The sequence below is a fragment of the Suricata suricatta genome, chromosome 10, assembly GCF_006229205.1.
Source record: "Suricata suricatta isolate VVHF042 chromosome 10, meerkat_22Aug2017_6uvM2_HiC, whole genome shotgun sequence".
Classification (NCBI taxonomy): Eukaryota; Metazoa; Chordata; class Mammalia; order Carnivora; family Herpestidae; genus Suricata; species Suricata suricatta.
Genome location: NC_043709.1, coordinates 33397705 through 33420679, shown reverse-complemented (window position 1 = coordinate 33420679; position 22975 = coordinate 33397705).

Below are 22975 nucleotides of genomic sequence, written 5' to 3'. Positions count from 1 at the left end.
ACAAGCTGTACTGAGAATATTTTTTCACCTTAAATGAATTCAGAGTACCATATTTAAAATATAAACTACACTAATTATGGAAATCTTTGCCTTTATAAACATTCAAGAAAATGTGTGGCTCATAAACTTGTGACACTACAATTAAAAGTGAATTCAAAGTAACTAGCATTGTTATTCAAATATGATGCCACAGACTAATATCTAACTAGTCTAACACTGAAACATTCCAAACTTTCATAATATATCTGATGGTAATTATAATAATATCAGTTTTAAAGCTATTATACTAAAACTATTAGTATATGAATAACTGTAAACCCTAAGTTTCATCAGAAAGTTTAGATTTATTTCACTCTATCAATATCAATATCAATATATATTTATATATGTATATAATATATATCTCTTTTTCTCTCTCTTTCAACCTGTCTCTCTCTGAGAGACAGAAGAATAAATAAATAAGAGAGATTCTTTCAAAAAAACAAATTCCCTCTCCCAGCACCTCTCAGTAGTCACTGGCTTCACTCTCAGTATTGAATTTTAAATGGTTCATATGCTTTGGAAACAGTCCTAAGAGATCCAAATTTTGGTTATTCTATTTACTAATTATGAGGCCCTGCTGGTAAGCCTGACAGTGGGAAATAAAAATATGAGTGCCTCTACACACATTTCTTTTGATTAAGATTTCAGTCATATATAGTCAGTGATATATATGGTGGCCACCACTGGAAAAGAGGTAAACTAAACATAGCAGATGGTACAAAATGAAGCCAGGAGCTGAAAACCATGTACTGAGCCCCTGGTTTTGTAATGCAGGCAGAAATATGAGCTCTGTAATAGATGAACATATATTCACTTTGAAACAAAAATATGTTACTTTGTTCTCATCTCATTAATATAAATATGCATAAAAATAATAAATCTTGAAGGATAGCTCCTTTTCCAAACTGAAACTGTTTTCCAGTTCTACTAATTGCCTAGGTTGACAAAATTGATTTCACGTGTTGCAGGAGCTAGCAATTAAGTTTTTCAATTTAAGGAGGTCAAACCATAATAGGGAATGAAATTATATCACAAATTGAATTATCAATATAGAAATATAATGTAGTTTACAGTGGTCACTTTAGGTAGCTCCTTCAAGAGATGTAGAAAGTATAAATTTGACCTAAACCTCAATTTCAGTCTATAATATTTGTACTACTTCCTCCATTTCTGCGAATCACTTCAAATCTGCATATGACCTCATTGTCTATTCTGTCTTTCTACTCCTGTCTGCATTTGTTGCCCCTTTTTGGCTCTAGATTCTACCTTAGGTTGTGAAATCCAGTTCTTTCATTGGCTTCCATATGAACACCCTCAATCAAACATTTCTTACTAACTTTACTGCAGAACTGGCACTCAGGTAGTCAAAGGTAATTGTACTTTGTTTTCTTTTCAATCTACTTCTCTCTCTCTCTCTCTCTCTCTCTCTCTCTCTCTCTCTCTCTCTCTCTCTCACACACACACACACACACACACACACACACACATACACACACACACAATATGTTCATCAGATTGTCCCACGAAGAGAAATCATTTCCTTAGGAAATCTCAGGCCCTACTACATACAGTTTATCAAGGAACTCTTTCTTAAAAACCTTCTGCTCTTTTTCAAGGACACACTGGTCACTGGTTTGTACATAATATTACTCAGTTTGTTATGTCAATACTGTCTAGAACTTGATGAGATTGTAATATTTTTCTCCAGGCTTGAATCTAGTATGTGTCCATGTAGAGAAATGCCACACAGAAGATGCCGCTGGGGCTTTTAGGCTGGATTGTGCCTCTAGTGGCAGTTGTGTTCGTTTCTTACATGACGCTTGTATAAAGAAATAGAAGCTGTCAGTCATTAAAATGGAAGGCATTCAGCTTTGTGCCTGTCTGAGGATAAAATTGGATTTCTCTGTCTGGGCTCTACTGATTCCTTTTTATTCCACAAAGCAAATTGCTTTTCCAAGGTGTCAATATTAGCGGAAAAAGCCTTTACTAGGACAGGTAGTACTAAAAGCTTATTAGGAGCAATACTTTGTATTCCCTACTGAATATCATACCATTGGAGAATAGATTTCCGAAATACAAAACTCATTTAGAAAGTGTTGTGCAATTTCATGTGTTTTACTATTTTTTAATCTTTCATTCCCATTCCCTTCTCATCTTGTTTGTGTCTAATGCATTACATTTTTCACATTTATTGACAGTGCAATACTTCATTTTGGAATCAATAGACAGCTTTAGCAAATGGCTACATTTGTGATGAAAAACAAGATAAAATTTTAACATCAAAATAAGATATTATTTTATAGGTTTTGTTGAGAAATTTGAGACACTGTTTCAAGCATGCTAATTTTTTCCATAGCATTCTTTGTAGAATCGATGGCCTTTAGTGCAAACTATCACTATTTCCCGGTGGCATTACTATTTATTTCTACTATAACATTTGTTCAAACACGGGAAATATTTATGCAGCATGTGTGATTTATACACATATAATTAAATCAAATTTTATTTAAACAAAAAGTTAGAGTACATATTATGTAAATTGATATCTTCATCATTCATGATCAGTAACATCACAGTAATTTCCAAAGGATTGATGTAAATATAGTAATCAAGTTGAAAGTGAGGTACTTAGATTTTTTCAACTATTTACATTTACTTTTAATACCATTTAGAGATACATAATCATTGAGTTAATTGTGAATCAAAGTTTAATATGGTACTAGTGAATTCCATAAAGGTGTATCTCAACAAAAGTAATTCAGGGTTCATCTATCCCTGCTGTGAATCTGATTGAAGCTAATTGTATAAAAAGCAAAAATTTGGTAGCCTATTGGATTTTTAAGTTTTATAACACTAGAATTTTATTTGCAGTTTATTTAGAGGTAAGAATCATTTGCCCTTTTTTGATGAAGGGAAATAATATTCCACTTGTAAACATAAAAGTTTCATTGGTTAAAATGATAGTTTAAAATGATTTTAGGGGCGCCTGGGTGGCTCCGTCGGTTGAACCTCCGACTTCGGCTCAGGTCAGATCTCATGTTTGTGGGTTCCAGCCCCACATCAGGCTCTGTGCTGACGGCTAGCTCAGAGCCTGGAGCCTGCTTCCGATTCTGTGTCTCCTTCTCTCTCTGCCCCTCCTCCTCTCATGCTCTGTCTCTCTGTGTATCAAAATATAAAATAAAACATTAAAAAATTTAAAAAAAATAAAGTTTAAAAAAATGATTTTAAAAGATTAGTTTTGATTTAGTAAAAACGAATAATGTTCTTCATATAGTCCTTTATAAAATCATTTGAAAATTCAATTTATTGAATATGCAAAATAAATATCTCAATCGGATTATTACTGGCTCATCTTTTCTTGCCAATCAGAAAATAAATAAATAATGGGAATGCTTTACATTGCATTTCAAAAGAATATATCCAAATTATAAGTAGTTTACATGAAAATATGAATAATAACTGTGACAGCAGGGCATTTTCATTTGCCATTGCAATATCATATTTTGCTCATTTCATCATGGACTCTTTGTGTTCATAATACTACATTTGAGTTAATTCATACATTCAATCTTTTCTTGACTGATTGCAACTGTCTCATCCTTTCCCAGCACTTTCCTCTCTATGATTTTAATCATACAAACTTTGCTAGAATTGTCTAAGCCTGGTTATTTAGAAAAACTTGGAAATTTAATCTGTCAAAAAATTCCCTAACACTTCCATATTTCTGTTACAAATTGGGTACAGAGATACTTGTATGTGTTGCTGAATGTTGTGTTCTTGCTGAGATATTAACATCATGTACTTTCTTAATTTTACTAGATACCCATAGGCTTTCAATGATTTCTTATTTTATATTACTTTATTTGGGTTGTGTTTTTACAGCTTTATTGAAATCTAATAACATGTTAAACTATTTATGTTTAAAATATGCAATTTGAGTATTTATGTACACATTATATATAAAACTATGGCCCCATGACCACAGTCAAGATACCTCTCTCTTTCCTCCTTTTTGCTCAACACCTATCTTAGTCCTCACATAACTATTTATCTGCATTCTGTCACTATAGATTGGGTTTCAGAATTTTTATAAATGAAACTATATTATATGTGTATCTTTTTGTCTGGCTTCTTTCACCCAGTATATTTATTGTGATATTTATCAATATCACTTGTGGGTATCAATAATTCAGTTATTTTTGTTGCTGAGTAAAATTCCACGTATGGATATACCACAGTTTGTTTATCTATTTACCTATTGCTTGACATCTGAATTATTTACAGTTTGGGGCTATTATAAACAAAGTTATTATGGACATTTATATATAAGTATTTATATAAGTTTTATATTTTCTTCATATCCTTATTTGCCCTTATTTTTCTAGTTTCTTAAAGTGGAAAATGACATCATCATATCATGGCTGTCCTTCATAACAAAAGCATTTAGTGCTACAAATCTTTCCTTTAGCATTTAGTGCCATCTGCAAATTGTGATCGTCTGTGCTTTCATAATCACTCATTTCAAAATTCTTTTTACCTCTCATTTGATTACTCTTTTTTAAAAAAAATTAATGTTTTATTTATTTTTGAGTGAGAGAGAGAACAGAGGAGGGAAGAGAAATTTGGAGATACAGAATGTAAAGTAGGCTCCACGCCCCCAAAGTGGGACTTGAACTCATAAGCCATAAGACCATTACCTGAGTTGAAGTTGGATGCTCAACCTACTGAGCTACCTAGGTGCTTCTAATTTGATTACTCTTTTAACACATGAGTTATTTAAAATATTGTTAGTTATAATAAATATAGAATAAATATTTTATTTAGGATAAAATCCTGCATATATATTATATAATAAATATTTTTATGTTATATAATATATAATATGGAGGAATTTTCTAGAAATCTCTTTATTTTTGATTTCTGATTTAATTCCATTATAATCAAGATACAATTCGGTATAAAATGAACACTTAAAACAATATTTGAAACTTTTTTTTTACCAAAGCATAGAATGTATAAGTAAATATTCCATGTGTACTTGAAAATATTGTATATTCTGTGTTTGTTCAAAAGTGCCATAAAAATCAATGTCATCTTGTAGGCTGACATTTGTTCATATTTTCTATGTTACCATTGATTTTTCTTTTCTTGTTCTATCAATTATTCACAGAATATAATGCTCTGTTTATGATTTTAGGTATGTTTGCCTCTCCTTACAGTTCTATTATATCATGATTTCTTTATTCAGTTTTGTTGATAGATACCATTCCTTTCTTGTAAACATGCATGCATTTGAATCTTCACCTGTTTTTGTCTTCAGTCTGAAAATGGATCTTTAGTACATGGGTTTTTCAAGTCACTTACATTAAATGAGTTTATTGATACTGTTTTCAGTTAGAGAACATCTTGCTACTTGTCTACTATTTGTTTCATGTGCTCTTTACTGCTTTTTTCCCCCATTTTTTCATTATTTGATAATTTTGTTATTTAATTTTATCTCCTTTGAAATCTTATTAAGCATAACCATTCATTTTGTTATTTTGGTAGTTTTTAAGGCTTATGGTATTCATTTTTAACTTATCACAGTGTAGCCTATCTATAGTACAAGAGATTTGAGTTGAATTACATTTTTTCATATAAATAATTATTCCAGCATGATCTTTCCTTTCTTAAAGGTATCCTATTCTATGTGTGAAAGAATTAAGATTTCCATCCTTTTACTGCTCATCGTGTCTTAGAGTCTATATATAAAGTGTATCTCTTGTAAACAGCATACGTTGGGTCTTGCTTTCTTATCCAATCTGAGAATCTCTACCTTTCAACTGGGCTGTTTATTTTTACATTTAATGTAATTATTTATATGGCAGGGTTTAGGTCTATCATCTTTCTATTTATGTCCTAGTTATCTTACATTTTCCCTCCATTTTTCCTTTCACATATTCTTTTACTTTAATATGTAAATTTTCATATGCATCATATCTCCCATACTGCTATTACTTCATGTTTTTTAAATTATTTGTTCTAGGAATTACAATATGCACCCTATCTTGAATTAATTATATACTATTTAACATTTAATGTTAACCATTCAACAGTATATTTTTATTTAGCCCCTCATCATTTATGATATTTTATCATATATATTTTCCTACATGTTATAACCTTTTTTAATAAAATATAATTTTCTTCAAATGATCAAGTTGATTTCAAATAACTAAGGAAAATTTTAAAAAACAACTTAAAGCGACCTACATATTTATCAGTTCTGGTAGTCTTCATTAATTTGTGTACATTCAAAATTCCATAAGGATTTTCCTTCAACTTAAAACCTTTAACATTTTTTTGAAGTGTGAATCTGTTGGTAACATATTCTCTTAGCTTTGATTTATATAAAATTTTCATTTTACTTTTATTTTTAGAAGATATTTTCAATGAATTTTGAATTCTTAATTAATATTTTATCCTTTAAGAGTATTTTGATCCATTGACTTCTGGTATATAATCCAATGAGAAGTCTGCTATAATTTGTATTTTTCTTTATGTAATGTGTCTTTTGAATTGTAATTGTTTATTCTTAACTTTTGAGTTTTACCAGTTTGACTACGACGTATTTTACTTGAAATTATTATTCTTAGGTTGTATTGTTTTTCTTTGCTGTTGATCTAATGTTTTCATTCAAATTTAGAAAAAAATTCAGTTATTATTTCATGATCATTTCTTTCCCAGAACATTCCTTTTCTCCATCTGGATCTCCAGTTATACAAATGGCAAGCTACTTGATATTGTCATGCATGTCTGTGAAGCTCTTTTAAAATTAATATCTTCTTTTTGGGTTCTAGCTTGGAAAGAATTTTATTTGATTTCATGTTTGCTGACCCTTTCTTCCGGAATGTTCCAATTGTGGTTAGTACCATCCAATTCATTTTTAATTTTACAGGTTGTGTGCTTTTTATTTCTATAATTACTGGGTTTTTTTTAGAATTTCCTTGTCTCCACTGAATTCTCCAAGTCTTCAGTTATCATATCAATCTTTACCTATAGATTTTCTACTTATTAAAATATTCATATACGAGCCTTTATTTGCTAATTCCAATATCTGGGTAATCTGTGGATCAGATCTTACTGATCATTTTATCTCTGGATTGTGCACCATATATTTTTACTTCTTTGCATGGCTAGTAACATTTAACCACACACAAGATATTTTAGATAATATATTATTACAATTCTGTAAGTTTTCTAACGAATGTTGAGTTTAGTTTTAGCATACAGTAAATTTATTGTCAATTCTTTTTGATCCAATTCAGACTTGATGTTAGGCTATTAGGATGAGTCTACTGAGTTTCCTAGGAAATAAGTTTCAAGAGTCTGAACCCATTCCTTTGCAGATCAATTTCTAGTTAGCAGATTGTTTAGATAACTCTTATAGGTTCTACTTTTTAAAATTTATTTTTTATTTTTTTTACTTTTGAGAGACAGAGAGAGACAGAGAGAGACAGCACCGAGCAAGGAAGGGTCAGAGAGAGAGACACACACACACAGGTTCTGAAGCAGGCTCAAGGTTCTGAGCTAGCTGTCAGCACAGAGCCCAACGCGGGGCTCAAACCCAGGAACCGTGAGATCATGACCTGAGCTGAAGCCCGACGCTCAACCGATTGAGCCACCCAGGTGCCCCCATTCTACTTTTGATTTTATCGGTATGTCCATTGTGTCCTAAGTCTCGGAGTTGGCAATTATTCAAAAGAAAAACTTGCCCATTATATCAGATGTTTCTTGCATTGTTGTTTCTAACATTTCTTTCTCTCAAAGCATGCTGAGCAGTACCTCATGTTGCAGTTTTTCATTCCCCATGCAGGGAATCATAAAATACCCTGGGGGTGGGGGGAAGAAAGGAAACTGGCCAATATAAGGATCAACTTTATGTATTTTGTTTCCTCAAAGTTCTTGACTCTTCAAATCTCATCTCTCCCTTGGATGTTCTCTAATGCTTCAAACTGCTAATATTTATATTTTATTTATTTTCTAACAGAATTTCAGTAAGAGGCTTGGTTTGATACTAACAACTATCATTTAAAAATAAGGAAGTCTTTCTGTTTTGTATTTATTACTGCATTGATACATACGTAGTTGAATAGGTTTATTTCTATATCCAATAATTCATTCATTTATTTGATCAGCCTTTCATTTAGCAAATATAGTTTATATACCAGATCTTCTTTTAATTACTGAGACAACTGATGAAATGAGATAACAATAATTCATAACAACTTTGTATTAAACAGAACTTCTATGTTCCTGTTATTTGGTATTTATTGAATATCTAAGCATATTAAAGATACATCTGTTTACACAAACATACTTATCAGTTTATTGAACTTTTTCAATAAGACGATGAGGATGATGATGACCTTTTGAATTTTTGATAAGTTGAAGCTTGATGTTCACACATTTAATAGTGCATTTACGTTTGGCTCCCACTTACATATAGATTCATGTAGCATGCACCTTTATTGAATTTGAAGAATAGTAACATCAGTGAAAAGAACTATATTTTCAGAGATTACTATAATTCCTGGTACAAAATAGGTATGCTAGAAATAATTGTTTAATTTATAAATAATTGAATCTCTAGAACAAAACATTCTGCTTATACAGAAACTGAATCTATATCAATTGATCTAATTCTTGACATTTATACAACAACATTTTTATCGATTAAACAATTGGCTACTAAAAAAAAAAAAACAATTGGCTACTTCATGTTCACCATCTTGCCTAAAGACCCTTACCTTCCTTACCCACATACACATAGCATATGTAAATAGACTATACTATAATTATTGGAGCTAAATTCAAACTGCCCAAAAATATCCATTCCATAAGTATATAATGCTTATCAATACAATACTTATCACTCTGTGATATTTTATGCAAAAAGTTATGAACTGGATTATATACATCCTCCTGTGGCTCTTTCATAGCTTAAATATAGAATTAAGTGAACTAACCATTTGTTAAACAGTTAGGGATCGATATTAACCAAAACTGCAGTTCCTAGATCATAAGAATATAGATATCAATAAAAACCAGGCTTTGCCTAAAACAAAGTCCAGAAAATGAGTCTATCTATAATTTTGAATCACAAACATTAATTAGAGGCACATATTTAAGTTATATTTGGTTTCCCTACACTCAGGGAACTGTGACATTGGCACAAATCTATGTCATTAAATTATTAACATTAAGTCTATTACCAAAAGTTATATGAACACATCACCCCTTCTGTACTTTTTCTGCACTTTATATTAAGTACCCTATGATTTTACTAATTATATAGCTTTCTACTGGGACTTTTATCATTAAAATCATTTGCCTCTTGACACGGTTGAATTACATGATTTTTATCAAAGAGGAACTTCTAAGTTCAAAGAGCTTTATCAACCTCAAGTTTTTTAAATTTTCCTTTTCTATAATATATAATTATGTTTTCTTGGTTTTATATTCTAATAAAAACTGTAATTTGATGTAAATATTTGTTAGTTTGTGACCCCTTCGGAAGCTTTTTAGATGTTATCTGAATCTAACTCCCATGTGGGAAGGGCAGGGAAAAGCCAAAGAAAGAGGCAAACTACTCCAGATTGGTAGGTGACATTTTTAAAAAGCAAGGGAACTTAACTGTAAGGTTTCTTTTGGGCAATCTCAAGACAAACAGATCTTTGCACCAGCCCAGCAAATCTTAAGAGTTTACCCTTAACTGAGTTCAGACACATGTACCATCTAAATAATCTCAGCACCACATTTCAACCTCAAGGTTGTATCCTTGGGATTGCTTCTGGAAATGGATAAGGTAAGTGTTATGCACATTCCCAGGACAGGGGAACTTTCAGTTGCCTGGGTGCAGCTTGCGGGTCAAGCAGTGGTCACATCTTCTCAGGGACTTTCCCTGCAACATCACTGGTACCCTTGGTTATCTAGGAAGAAATGGCATTTGAACTAAAGTAGTCCAAAGAGACACTACCTCCATCTGTTGACAGAGAACCGAATTCTTGGCTGAGCCTCAAAGAAAAGCTAATGAGCCTCCAAAGAGAATGAATTTTTTTCACTTTTCTGCTAATATAGAATATAAGAGACCTGATCTGAAGATTTGCAAAGTTCATCAAAGGATGCATCTGCTTTAGTAGGTTGTAGTAAGATTTCACTACAGTGAAAGACCATAGGACACAGCTGGTCTCCAGCTGGTGCTTTGTACTATTTCACTGGAGTGGAATGTTTGTTACACCAAGCTTCATTAAAATTAAATTCCACCTTCACTCTATTTACCATGAAAATTAATATATTTTATAAGCCATAGCTCACGATTCTACAAGATACAGAATAAGAATGAAGAGAATGTTATATATTAAGATATGTATAATTTAATTGAGCAAAGAGAAGGATTTGGAAGAAATTTTTAAATAACTATTTAAAGGAAAGTCAGCATTTACAGATTAGTAATATCCAAGGTTTGATGAAATTAATATTCTTGATGCTGAGAGTCCTATAATGAATCAATCTAGTTAAGTAGTAACCTTGAGATCAAACTAAGGCAGAAGCAACTGACCTGAAACACATTTATTAAAATAAATAAATATACAAAAACAGAAATATCTTTAAAAACATTCATCTAATAATAGTAAACACAATATAAGTAATTTGAATATGAACTTAAGATCTGAGAGTTAGGAAAAGAGGGGCAAAAGGTAAAAGACAAAGACAATGAAAGTGGAGAAATAATTTAGAATTTGCTTCCAGTATTACTGGCTTTAGACTTGTAGCCATTCAATTTTTGTTATAAATTATAAAACACCAATAAAACAATGGCTTAAATAATTCAGACATTTATTACATAAATTGACAAGAAGGCTGGAAGGGAACCATTTCATAGTGTAGTGACTTACTGATGTCCTTAAGGATCCAGGTTTTTCTTATTATTTTCTTCTGTCATCTTTAGGATAAAAATAATATTCACATGACAGTTGCAGGGGATCTAAACATCAAATGACATGCAACAAGGTACCATAAAGAAAAAAAAATGAGTAAAAAAGAAAAAAAAGTTGTGTCTTTTCTCTGCTGTCCTTTCCATAAAGGAATAATCTTTTCTCCTAAAATCACTTAGCAAACATTCCTTTGAGGATCAATACCAGGAAACAACCGTTGTCCATCAAGATACAAATCATTAGCAACAAGGACAAAATTTCTTTAGTTGGCTTTTATCCATAGACTTAAAAGTACCCCACAGTTTAAAAGGTTATTTTTATATAAACAAACTTACACACAATTTATATTTTAATAAAAACAGAAATTCTATAAAACTATATTTTCCATACACTGTAAGAAAGTGCTTTGATATTTTCTTTACAGTTTAAATTGGTTCTGACCCACTAAATTAATTTTATGACTCATAGTTGGGTAATATTCCATAGATTAGAAAAGGCTGACTTACTTATTTCCTGGGGCTGGCAGGTTGCTAAATAGGTTTCTGTGAGCCAGGAAGGTAGACAGATAGTTATTAGGCACGCATTCAACCATATCCCACTACCAGAGACACAATGTGGTAAAGGGACTTGTCTTTGGCTTTTCTCTGCTTTCCTTTTGAGAACTTGCTCCTGCCACCTAATTCCCCAGTATGGACGTCAGTCAGATTGTGCCCTACCATGAAGTTAAAAGTTGCTCTGAAATTACCAACATTCTCCATGCTTGACAGGGGAAACCATGTTCATTAGCTCAGTGTATGTAACAAAGCAAAACTTTTATTAATTCAGACAATGTGTGAAAGAGTATTAGGCCATCACAACCCAACATTTTAAAAATAAGATGATTTCTAGCCAAGGAAATATTCATTTTGTGTCAAGTCATACAACCAACTAAAGCAAAAACAAAAATCAAGCAGGATAAGGAAAATGCCTAGTTACAGAAATGTCTGCCACTAGGCAAGTAAGCAAGAGTTTTCTGGGATTGTCAACTTGGATCTGCCTTTTAGGCCATTCTCAATTTTCATAGATATAATTTTTCCTTGTCTGGACACACTGGCAGTATTTACCTCCTAATGTGTGAAATATAGAAGAACCATTGGAAAATAAGTACTGTGACCTGCTTGTTATCTTTAAAAACAATATGACTTTATAAAGATCAAGTACTAAAGATAACCCAGTATAAGGCATTAACATTTTACCTTCAAGGTAAAAAGGTTGTCACTATAGAAACTATGTATTCAACTCTGTTTTGTTTTTGTTTTTGTTTTTGTTTTTCTGAAGCTAACATTTTGTGATACCTGATTGGGAGAAAGAGAAGAAGCAACCAAGCAAAGAATCTCATAAGCAGACTAAGATGTAAAGCAGTCTATTTCTGACTAAAGACAGAAATACTTTTCAGAAAGGGTTCTAGATTGTCTGAGCTCTGAGCTATTTCATATAGAAGTCTGATCTCATGGAAAGATAATATTTGTGATGATTATTGATTAAATATGTAAATTATGCTTTTATAGCTTTCTAAAATGTTTAAAGGAACGTTGAGTAATTTTTTAAAAAGTATATGCATTGTCTATTTCTGGGTTTTCTATTCTGTTCCATTGGTCTATGCGTCTCTTTTTGTGCCAGTACCATATTATCTTGATGACTCCAGCTTTGTAATATAACTTGAAGTCTGGAATTGAGATGCCTCCAGTTTTGCTTTTCTATTCCTTTTTAAAAAATTTTTTGACGTTTATTTTTGAGAGAGAGAGAGAGAGAGAGAGAGAGAGTGTAAGCAGGGGAGAGGCAGAGAGAGAGGGGGGACAAAGAATCTGAAGCAGACTCCTGGCTCTGAGCTGTCAGCACAGAGCCTGACGCAAGGCTTGAATTCACAGATCTTGAACTCACAGACCGTGAGATTATGACCTGAGCCAACGTTGGTTGCTTAACCGACTAAGCCACGCAGGGGCCCCTGGCTTTGCTTTTCTTTGTCAAGATTGCTTTGGCTCTTCCGGGTCTTTTGTGTTTCCATATAAATATTCAGATTGTTTTAGCTCTGTGAAAAATGCTAGTGGTATTTTGATAGGTATTGCACTAAATGTCCAACTGATGAATGGATAAAGATCATCAGCCATCAAAAAGAATGAAATCTTGCCATTTGCAACGACATAGATGCACCTAGAGAGTATAATGCTAAGTGAAATAAGTCAGTCAGGGGGCACCTGGGTGGCTCATTCAGTGAAGAGGCTGACTTCAGCTCAGGTCATGATCTCAAGGTTCCTGAGTTTGAGCTCCGTGTCAGGCTCTATACTGACAGCTCAGAGCCTGGAGCTTGCTTCAGATTCTTTGTCTCCCTATCTCTCTGCCCCTCCCCAACTTGTGCTCTCCCTCTCTCTCTTTCGCTCTCAAAAGTAAACAAAAATTAAAATTTTTTTAAAAGAAAAAAGAAATAAGTCAGTCAGAGAAAGATCAATACCATAGATTTCACTCATGTAGAGTTTAAAAAAGAAAACAAATGAAAATAGGGCGAGAGAGGGAGAGAGAGAGAGAGAGAAACCAGGAAACAGACTCAACTATAAAAAACAAACTGAGGGTATTAAGGAGGGCATTTGCAGTGAGCACTGGGTGTTGGTTATAAATGATGAATCACTAAATTCTACACCTGAAACTATTATTTTTAAAATATATAGTTTATTGTCAAATTGGTTTCCATATAACACCCAGTGCTCTTCCCCACAAGTGCCCTCCACCATGTGGATCACCACCCTTCCCCTTTCCCCCTCCCCCTTCAGCCCTCAGTTTGTTTTCTGTATTCAAGAGTCTCTAGTGATTTGCCTCCCTCCCTTTAACTCTTTTTCCCCCTTCCCCCCTCTATGGACCTCTGTTAGGTTTCTCCTGTTAGACCTATGAGTGCAAACATATGGTATCTGTCCTCCACTTGACTTATTTCATTAGCATGACACCCTTGAGGTGCAACTACTTTGCTACAAATGGCCAGATTTCATTCTTTCTCATTGCCATGTAGTAATCCATTGTGTGTGTGTGTGTGTATATATATATATATATATATATACACACACACACATATATACACCACACCCTCTTGATCCATTCATCAGTTGATGGACATTTAGGTTCTTTCCATGTTTTGGCTATTGTAGAAAGTGCCGCTATGAACATTGGGGTACATATGCTCCTACGCATCAGCACTTCTGTATCCCTTGGGTAGATCCCCAGCAGTGCCACTGCTGTGTCATAGGGGAGTTCTACTGATAATTTTTAGAGGAACCTCCACACTGTTTTCCAGAGTGACTGTACCAGTTTACATCCCCACCAACAGTGTAGGAGGGTGCCCGTTTCTCCACATCCTAGTCAGCATCTATAGTCTCTTGATTTGTTCATTTTAGCTACTCTGACTGGTGTGAGGTGGCATCTCAGACTTGAAACTATTATTAAACTGAATGCTAACTAACTGGGATTTAAATAAAAACTTGAAAAAGTAAAATAATAAAACAAAACAATAAAAACTTGAAAAAAATTAATTTTTAAATCACACACAAAAATATACATTGCCAAGCCCCATTTAAAAAATAATTAAAATCCATGTATACTCCTATCCATCTTAGGTACCATTTTGTAGATTAGAGGGGTAGGGAGTATGTCTTGTTTTTGGACATTTCTTATATAATAATATTCTTGTTTGTTTAATTATATTTTTGTTTGTTTTTGTCTTTTTTTAGCTTTCGGGTTTTCCTGAAAACTGTTAAGTACAAAATATTTCTGGTTCAATTTTGTAACAAGCAAAACATGTAGTAAAATGATGTAATTTTTAATATTAAAATGAAGAGGCATGCACATTCCTTAAAATTATTTTCTAAGGAAAAATAAATGATACAATTATTCCAAGACTTACCAAGATATTTTGCTGTCGCATGACCTAAAACTTAGTTCATTTTTTTTCCTGAAGAGTAAGAAAAAGAAAACTGTTATACTTGGCCACTTTATTTATTTGGGTTCTAGGGATTTGTCAGATCTACAATTTGTAGATGACCCAATAATATTTTTAAATATAAAGGGGGAGTGAAAAAGGACTAGAAGTAGGAGACCGTATAATTTATTTTCCAAATAAGAAAGCTTCTTGAGAGTAACAAAGAACACTACTAAGAACATGTAACAATAGATATGACGTTCCAAGTAAGGGACAAAAAGAACCATAAAGTCATTCTAACTATAAGAGATATTGCAAAAGTAATTCTCATGTTCTTTTACCTAGAAGTTTCTTTATTAATTAAAAAATAGGGTTCTTTATTATTATTCTTGCTTTATTGATTGCTTTATGTGCTTACTCTTTGCTAAGTATTATGCATGCATCACATTTTTAGTGTTTATTTATTTATTTTTGAAAGGTGGGGAGAGTAGCAGACAGAGAAGGTGACAGAATATAAAGCAACCTCTTTGCTGACAGCAGAGAGCCCAATGAGGGGCTCGAACTCAAGAACTGTGTGATCATGATCTGAACCAAAGTCAGACACCTAACCAACTGAGCCACCCAGGAACTCTTATTTTTCTTTTATAAAACCTATGAGGCAGACATTATTATTTTGTTTAGCTCATGAAAAGAAACTGAGATGAAGCTCAAACTTTTCACTATGAGGATCTCGTGTCTTGCACTGCTTCAAGCTATATTGTGTGCCTCCCTAACTACGCCACAAAGCAGCAGAATAAATGAAAAACAGTTGTAAATCTTCCTTCTATAGGGGCTTTATAGAGCACTTGCCTCGCAACATCTGTGAGAACATTGTATCAAACAAACTACAAACCTGTTTTCAAGCGGAGCTGATAAAGGAAATAAGGTACTTTAGATGATGTGGGCAAAACTCACTCAGCCGTATAATACACAATTTTTGAGCAACTTCCAATTATGAGACACTGAAGAAAATAAGATGGAAGAAATCAAATTCTTAACTTCAAGAGGCAACATAGCATCAAAATAAGATAGGTAAAAATAGCTCTACCACATGGCATTATTAGATTAGGAGCCCAGATGCGGTCATGGATGGAGAATGATGGACAAGCATGGCTTTCCAAGTAAACGAACTGAACTGACCAAAGAAAGAAATGCACGCTAAGCAAATTGCTTTTATTGGAGAGGGAATGCAGAGTTACATCTGCATATGCATACATAATTGTATATTTGCATATATACATGTGCTCATACCTACACAGACAGGCACATTCAAATACATAAACACAGACATCTTTAACAGCTCTGGGAAATAAACGGAGCGATGAGGGCTGCGTGACTTTCTTTAATTATAAAAATCTATTCTGAAATTCATTTTGAATCTGAGATACAGAAACTTTTTTTTGTCCCCAGTATACTTAATCATCAAGTTTCCATCATATAGGAATCATATGTCTGTCATTTGTATAAAAGGAAACATACAATTCCCTTGGCACTTTCCCTGGTATTGCTTAGGAAATTGTTATATTTGTCACTGCGTTTTCAGGGCATTTTTCAAAGAAGAATAAAGCTGTAACTTATAAAGCTGAGGCTAATATATTTGCCCTTCTGAAATAATGAAAGACTCATTCAGGAGCTTCATCTATGGAGAATATGTTTTTCACAAAATAATATATTTTACAGATAAAAATCAAAAAGGGAGGTGGGTGAGGGAAGTACGTGTGTGTTACTTTACTTAAAATGACACTTAGAAGCAGAATAAGAAAGAAGAAAGAGATCTCATTTCAAGTATATTCAATATTGGAAAATAAAACAGCGTGTCTGCTTTTCTTAAATTTGACGTTTCTTGTGAGAGTTTTAAGATCTTGCCTCACTGGGATTAAAAAGACCACAAAAACATTGTTAAAAGCATTAAATCTTGACTCATTAACCAGTTATTTTTGTGAGTTATAGAGGAATATTTGCTTGAGTACACTTTTTAAAAGAGATACTGCAACATGTGGCATAGGATGTTAGTATCCAGGAAATTAGTATCACATACAAATTGTGATAAATGCTTCAATAATACTTGGACATCAAACGCATAAAATAATTTTCATCTTGATTTATTCACACCTCATTTATTTCTCATTTCTACATTGGTAGAATTGTTAATTTAGATTTTTAATGGGAAGGTATTATTCTATGGCAAGATGGCTTTCTGTTCCTTTCAATAACATTGTCCCTTACCGTAGTCTGTTCTTGTACTCAAATTACTTAAGATTATAGAACCGAACTTTCTGTGTTTCTAAAATAAGGTAAATATATTTAACATATTAGATATTCACTATTTTTACAATTATGTACTTAATCAATGCACATATTCAATGATAATGTACTCCAATAAAAATTATGATTGCAAAAAATTAAATAAACTAATATTTTGTAAAGTGTTCTATCACATATGGATGGAAACTGTAAAAGTGTTAATAGTTTCGATGATTCAGTCTAACTTTTAAAATTATAAAAATAAATTTTTAAAAAATTTTTAATGTTTTTTATTTTTGAGAGACAGAGAGAAACAGCACAAGCACGGGAGAGTCAGAGAGAGAGGGAGACACAGAATGTGAAGACAGGCTCCAGACTCTGAGCTAGCTGTCAGCACAGAGCCTGACGCAAGGCTCGAACCCACAAATTGCGAGTTCATGACCTGAGTTGAAGTCAGACACTTAATCAATTGAGCCAACCAGGTGCCCTTAAAAATAAATTTTAAAAGATTTTTTCTAGTGGAATACTGTGCAATTTTCCCTATTTTTTCTATTAATTTGCAGTATGATTATTGGACATTTTGACTATATTTGTATATTTCTAGTGTGCTGCCTAGGAACACTATTAAAATTATTTACCACCATTAAAATAAATGCATATATGTCATTACACATGATTTTTCTGTATTATTTTAGAATAAATTGCCACATTTTAGGTGTACATGCCACATTACTCTTAAATATTCAATGTGCATTTCATAAGAACAAGAACATTTTTACGCACAGTCCTAGTACAGTTATCAAAAGCATATTACTTAACACAATTTACCCTAAATATAATTAATAAATATAAGCATTTAATAGCTATAATTAATAAATATAGATATATTTGTTAACTTATAAAATTTAGTCTGATACAGTTAACTGGATAACAGATCATATATACTTTTCCTACTTTCCCAATAGTGCCTTTTTATGAAGGATAATTATCTATCTTGACCTATAGTCCAATCAGGATCACACATTGCAGTGAGTTTTCATGTTTCCAAAGCCTTCTTATACCAGAAACAGTCTATCAGTCATGGCCTTTCATGAATGTGGCATTTTGGAAGAGTGAAGGCCAGTTATTTTGTAGAAGTTTCCTCTGGGTTTGTGTGCTATTTCCTTATGATTAAGAATACCATAAAAATGAGGTTGTCCCCCCTCATTCCCAAACAAGGTTCTAATTCTCAAACAAAAAAACATGGCAAGTCTGTGTTAATCTGGCGACTCAAATGATCTGAATTAAGAGTAAGGGCAGTCACAGGACCTCCCTCAGGTTTCGACCTTGCCCAGGTTTGTTCTGTCTCTATTCAAGTTCTCTAGCATCGTTAAAATAGTAGTATTGTTGTAATATCTTCATATTTATTAATTTTACCATGATAATCTATTGTGGCAGACCCTCAGTCTATCAAAAGCTTGTCTTCAATAGGTATAGGTATTTCAGCACCATAGTCTGGGTAAGGTAACTGTTTCTCCAGAGTCTCTTAAAACACCAGACTCCATTTTCTAATATTCATGAGGACGTCAGTGACTTCAAACTCAGCCAGAAAGATAGCCAATCACAAATGATCATTTCCCTGAGTGATTGTTGCCTGTGACAACTTCTGTTAGTATCAAATGTTATAACAGGATAAAGGGAGCAGGGAAAGGAGCCAATTCTTAAAGTAGTTTTTCAGAATGGCTCCTAAGCTGTAAATCACAAAAACAATGCACCAAATTGCTACCGTTTTATATGTATTTCAGAAAATGTGGCATTGTTGTGACTTCAGTAGAGGTCACAATATCAGAAGCCTATCATATCCAGGAAGGTGTATGCTCCGAAATGTGTGTCATCTGCAAAGTGGATGTCCCATGCCTTGCCTCCAGGCATCCCTAAGTTAGTGACTGACACTTTGCTACTATAACACAAAAACATTCCTGCAACTGCGCATGTCAGTAGAAATGGCAGAACAAGCGGAAGTTGGAGCCCACCCTACTTCCAATTTTACTCTCCCATCCAAATATATCTGGTTGGCCAAATCTAAATTTTATCTGTACCTGAGCCACAAAGGAATCTAGAAAATGAAAACTTTGGCTTTTCAGTGTCTCTAGTAAAGGAGCCACACAGTTCCCGGAGTGCTGGTCCACCATGTCCACTACTATTGGGGAGACTGCAAAGTTCCCAGAGCTTCACGTCTTGCATCTTCTATGTCACCTTGCTTAATGTAGATCGTGGGTTTTGCTTTGCCTCTTTCTGCCAGTAATCTTTTGAGTCCTCTCTTCATCTCTGACTTTTTGTGGGTTATCTCTTTTCTAGAATCATGCTGTCAGTCCAGAGAATTCCTTTTGGAAGTTTCTTTTCAACAGCCAACTAAACCGGTTACCTTCTCCATGACAGGTATGTGTACAGAAAATAGTTATATTCTAATTTAGGAGGTGGTACAGCCAGCTTCTAACAGAGCTTTCACTGTCATCACTCTGAAACCAGGCAGGCATAATTAGCTGTCTAAATCTACACCCCTTTCTCTTCCTACAAGATGGAATCTATCCTATATAGGTCTTATGCGACCAATCTTCTGGAGGCACCTAGCCAGCAGTAGACAAAGCATCCTGTTTATATTCATAAATTGGCTCTTGATGTGGTTCCTAGTGTGCATTATATTATTTTCTAATATTCAAAATACTTAGATGTAGATATTTTTCTCATTCACACTAAAGAAGAGAGTGATCAAGGGGCGTCTGGGTGGCTCAGTCAGTTGAGTGTCTGACTTTGGCTCAGGTCATGTCTTGTGGTTTGTGGGTTCAAGCCCCGCATCAGGCTGTGCTGACAGCTAGCTCAGAGCCTGGAGCCTGTCTTCAGATTCTGTACCTCCCTCTCTCTGTGACCCTCCCCTGCTCGTGCTGCCTCTCTCTGTCTTTCAAAAATAAATTTAAAAACATTTAAAATTTTTTTAAAAAAAGAAGAGTGATCAAGATAATAAGCAAATCAACAAAGGTCACACAACTGCTCAGTTGCAAACTCAATATCTTTTTGTTATACTCCATTCTCTCTAGAGCATTCAGAAATTATTCTAAAGGTTCAACAAATTTCCATTCAGTTCCTTGATATTAATGAACAAAATCTGTGATTTAGTATTACAATTTTTATATTTTTATGTCATATTAATTTATCTGTGATATGAAACTTATTTTTTCTCCTCAAGATGTATGAATATTTTCGAATGTATATAATCTATTTTTTTGCTAAACAATATTTATCATATATTGGCAGTCTGAATGGAGAAAAATATTTTGATTATTTTGTAAAATGACAAAAATGAAAAAGTATATCCATTCTCTATATATTTAAAATAATCATGGGGCATCTGGGTGGGTCAGTCGGTTCAATGTCTAACTCTTGGTCTCATCTCATTTCTCACAGGAGAAAACCCCACATCAGGCTCGTTGCTGATGGCATGGAGCCTGCTTGGGATTCTTTCACTGTCTCTCTGCCCCTCCCCCCACTTGAACACACACTTCTCTCAAAATACGCTTTAAAAACTGTTTAAAAAATAGGAGCCCTTGGGCAGCTCAGTGGGTTAAGCAGCCAGCTTCAGCTCAAGTCCTGATCTCATGGCTTCTGGGTTCGAGCCCCTCATCAGGCTCTGTGCTGACAGCTCAGAGCCTGGAGCCTAATTCAGGTTCTGTGTCTCCCTCTCTCTCTCTCTCTCTGGCCCTCCCTCACTCACACTCTATCTCTCTCTGTCACAAAAATATAACCATTTAAAAAGGGCTTAAAAAATAAAATAATCTCAGTAAAAAATGGTTTTTTTCTTAAAAAACATTTTCAAAAAATTCTACTCAATGTGTTTATTTTCTACAGCTGCTTTTACTATTTTATTTTGCATCACTAATCTGGTAATTATCCTTAGATTATTTCTCATTTAAATTTAAGGCTTTCATTTTTCCTTACTTCCTTGGCCTGGCTTAACTGCCCATTTCTTTGCAACATATTTACTATGCTGAGGGTTAGATGAACCCTGACAAGGTTAAGAGTTTCACAGAAATGAAGGCAAGACACGAGAAATCAGAGGTTTTCTCAGTCTTTGACTTTTCTTTACTTGCCAGACATGTGTACTAAAATCACTGAAAATTTATGTCAGCTCACATTCTCAGTGTCTGAGACACTGAGCACTGCCTAAAGGTACTTTAAGAGTTACTTTCCCATGTGTGAAGGATGGGAATTGGAACTAGACTTCTCATTCTACTCCTGGATATCTTGCGGGATTTAAAATGAGATGAGTTAAATTTACTTTCCTCAGCTCTTTGGAGTACTGGGTTGAAGCTCCCCTACTTCTCCCTTGGGTACAGCCTATCTGTTGACTAAATTACTAACATATAATCCCTTCCATTTCCCTGCTAGGATTTCACTAAGATCTGTATTCTGGCATGGCCCGCTGAAAGTTCTGATCTCTTCATGTAGTTTCTGCCAGCACTTCCCCTCAGGTCAAACGTTGCTTCTGGTGTCCTCTGAATCAAACACATGTTGTCCAGCACATTATCTTTCATGAATAATATACCTCTTTTACTATATTTCCTGGCAATTTGATCATTTATACTAGGTTTCATATTGTAAACTGTCTCAGTCTATATTCGGTTTTCCTTATTTTTTATATTCATTTTTCCCCTTTGGATTTACTATCAAAAAGTATTGCCACATTGGCCTAGATTCCTCTCCGTGCTCCATGGTTGCCAAAAGCTCAGTCCTGTGCCTTCCCTTCCTACTCATTCCCTAGAGAGTGGATATTTTTATCTATTCTTTTCTCAAAATCACTATGAAAAAGGATCAAATAAATTTATTTACACACAAAACATTTTAAGATATTTTCATTCAATATGAAAACTGAATAATCTCAGCTTGGGCTAAAGGAAAGAGAATGTAAAAACATAATATGTATCAAGCCATGATTGATGGGTTTTGCCTACAAATCACACCAAGTGCCTTCTATATTGTTGAAGTTTATGACCATTATTATGGAGAGAGATGTTGCTTTTAGGGAATAATTAGCTGTCCATTCCTGGAGAATAATCTGGTTTTATAAATCTTTAAAGGAAGAAGGAAATTCAACAGCTATGGCCTGAGAAGATTTCCTTGGTGGGCTTTTGGCCTCTGTGATGAAGCGAGAAGTCTTTCATGTTTCAATATATATTCTGACTCAATAGGATCTGTTTTTTACAACTCCAGAATTCTAGATTTAAATAGCCCTTTTGGGGACCAAGTTATTTTATTGGTCTCCAATTACTAGTTGTCCAGACCTCAGACTAAATCAGTTCTCTATTTTGGTCCATTATGTTATCCACCAGTTTTTCCTGAAAAGAAATTGTAGGTGATAAAACTAATAACTCAAGGGAAAGGACAACTGTGACATTTAACAAGGACAAAATAAATGGTTCAATTTAAGGCCAATATTGCTTTACAGAATATGAAATGCCATACTCTTAGTAGTCCCAAAAGGCCAACATTTTTCAAAATCTCTCTGAAATGCTAAGGAATATTTGATAAGAGTCTACAAATTTTATAAAATCTATCTTTATATTAAATAGGCTATGGCCTTCCATTTAACACATATGTTTTCAAACTCTAGAATTCAAGAGTACTGCAATCTTCCTCTACATTCATCTTACTTATAAAGATGCACTCCTTTTTCTAAATATATAAAAAATCTATTATTTTC